The 2417-nt window shown below is 39.8% G+C and overlaps 1 pseudogene; it reads right to left on the reverse strand.

The window, feature by feature from the left end:
• Nucleotides 1-2059: 2059 nt before the first annotated feature.
• LOC120874024 lies at nt 2060-2185 on the reverse strand (annotated as a pseudogene).
• Between the last annotated feature and the right edge of the window lie 232 nt (nt 2186-2417).

The following is a 2417-nucleotide window of genomic DNA, read 5'->3' on the forward strand; positions in this document are numbered from 1 at the left end:
TGCCCCCAATCCGTTCAACTTCAGCTTCTTCTACATTACTGGTTGGGGCATAGATTTGGATTACTGTGATATTGAATGGTTTGCCTTGGAGACGAACAGAGATCATTCTGTCGTTTTTGAGATTGCATCCAAGTACTGCATTTTGGATTCTTTGTTGACCATGATGGCTACTCCATTTCTTCTAAGGAATTCCTGCCCGCAGTAGTAGATAAAATGGTCATCTGAGTTAAATTCACCTATTCCAGTCCATTTTAGTTTGCTGATTCCTAGAATGTTGACGTTCACTCTTGCCATCTCTTATTTGACCACTTCCAATTTGCCTTGATTCATGGACCTAACATTCCAGATTCCTATGCAATATTGCTCTTTACAGCATCAGACTTTGCTTCTTTCACCAGTCACATCCACAACTGTGTATTGATTTTTTGCTTTGGCTCCATCCCTTCATTCTTCTGGACTTATTTGTCCACTGATCTCCAGTAATGTATTGAGCACCTACCAACCTAGGAAGTTCCTCTTTCAGTATCCTATCATTTTGCCTTTTCATACGTTCATGGGGGTTCTCAAGGCAAGAATACTGAAGTGGTTTGCCATTCCCTTCTCCAGTGGACCACATTCTGTCAGACCTCTCCACCATGTCCTGCCTGTCTTGGGTGGCCCCACAGGGCATGGCTTAGTTTCATTGAGTTAGACAAGGCTGTGTTCCTAATGTGATTAGATTGACTAGTTTTCTGTGATTATAGTTTCAGTGTGTCTGCCCTCTGATGCCTTCTTGCAATACCTACTGTCTTACTTGGACTAAGTGAAGTAAGTTACTTAAAAAAAAGACAAGTACCATATGATAGCACTTCCATGTGCAATATAAAATACAGCACAAATGAACATAAAACACACTCACAGATACAGAGAAAAGACTTATGGTTGCCAAGTGGGGTGAGGGAGGCAAGCTATTGTATATATGGTGGATAAAAAACAAGGTCATACTGTATAGTATCAGTTCAGTTGAGTCGCTCAGTCATTTCTGACTCTTTGTGACTCCATGAATTGCAGCACACCAGGCCTCCCTGTCTGTCACCAACTCCCGGAATTCACTCAGATTCACATCCATTGAGTCAGTGATGCCATCCAGCCATCTCATCCTCTGTCTTCCCCTTCTCCTCCTGCCCCCAATCCCTCTCAGCATCAGAGTATTTTCCAATGAGTCAACTCTTTGCATGAGGTAGCCAAAATACTGGAGTTTCAGCTTTATCATCATTCCCTCCAAAGAAATCCCAGGGCTGTTCTTCAGAATGGACTGGTTGGTTCTCCTCGCAGTCCAAGGGACTCTCAAGAGTCTTCTCAAACATCACAGTTCAAAAGCATCAATTCTTCGGCACTCAGCTTTCTTCACAGTCCAACTCTCATATCCATACATGACCACTGGAAAAACCATAGCCTTGACTAGATGGATATTTGTTGGAAAAGTAATGTCTCTGCTTTTGAATATGCTATCTAGGTTGGTCATAACTTTTTTCCAAGGAGTAAGCATCCTTTAATTTCATGGCTGCAATCACCATCTGCAGTGATTGGAACCCCCAAAAATATAGTCTGACACTGTTTCCACTGTTTTCCCATCTATTTCCCATGAAGTGATGGGACCAGATGCCATGAACTTCGTTTTCTGAATGTTGAGCTCTAAGCCAACTTTTTCACTCTCCTCTTTCACTCTCATCAAGAGGCTTTTTAATTATTCTTCACTTTCTGCTATAAGGGTGATGTCATCTGCATATCTGAGGTTATTGATATTTATGCCGGCAAACTTGATTCCAGCTTGTGCTTCTTCCAGCCCAGCGTTTCTCATGATGTACTCTGCATAGAAGTTAAATAAGCAAGGTGACAATATACAGCCTTGACGTACTCTTTATACTATTTGGAACCAGTCTGTTTTTCCATGTCCAGTTTTAACTGTTGCTTCCAGACCTGCATATAGGTTTCTCAAGAGGCAGTTCATAGGGAACTATATTTGATTTCCTGTGATGAACCAATGGAAGATAAAATGAAAAACAAGGTATTTTTGTTAATTGAGTCACTTAGCTGTAAGCAGAAATTAAACAACTTGTAAATCAACTATACTTCAATAAAATTTATAAAATTGTTTAGAAGGCTCTAGCTACACTTGATCTTAGCCAAAAGGCCAAGAAGCAACAGAAGGTTCTAGCTAATGCAATAGCAAGAATATATAAACTGGGGAAAGGACAATCAAATATATTTTTAGTTGTAGATGATATGACTGTGGGGAACATATGAAAATTTGATAAGACAATAAAGATATTTGTATAGATGTATATGCTTAGAAAACCTTTTTATATATGTATGTAGGATTAAAGAGAACCATAAATCCCTAGAGACCATTCCAAGTTAGTTGATAGCTGGAATAT

Source organism: Oryx dammah, unplaced genomic scaffold (assembly GCF_014754425.2).
Source record: "Oryx dammah isolate SB20612 unplaced genomic scaffold, SCBI_Odam_1.1 HiC_scaffold_14, whole genome shotgun sequence".
Lineage (NCBI taxonomy): Eukaryota > Metazoa > Chordata > Mammalia > Artiodactyla > Bovidae > Oryx > Oryx dammah.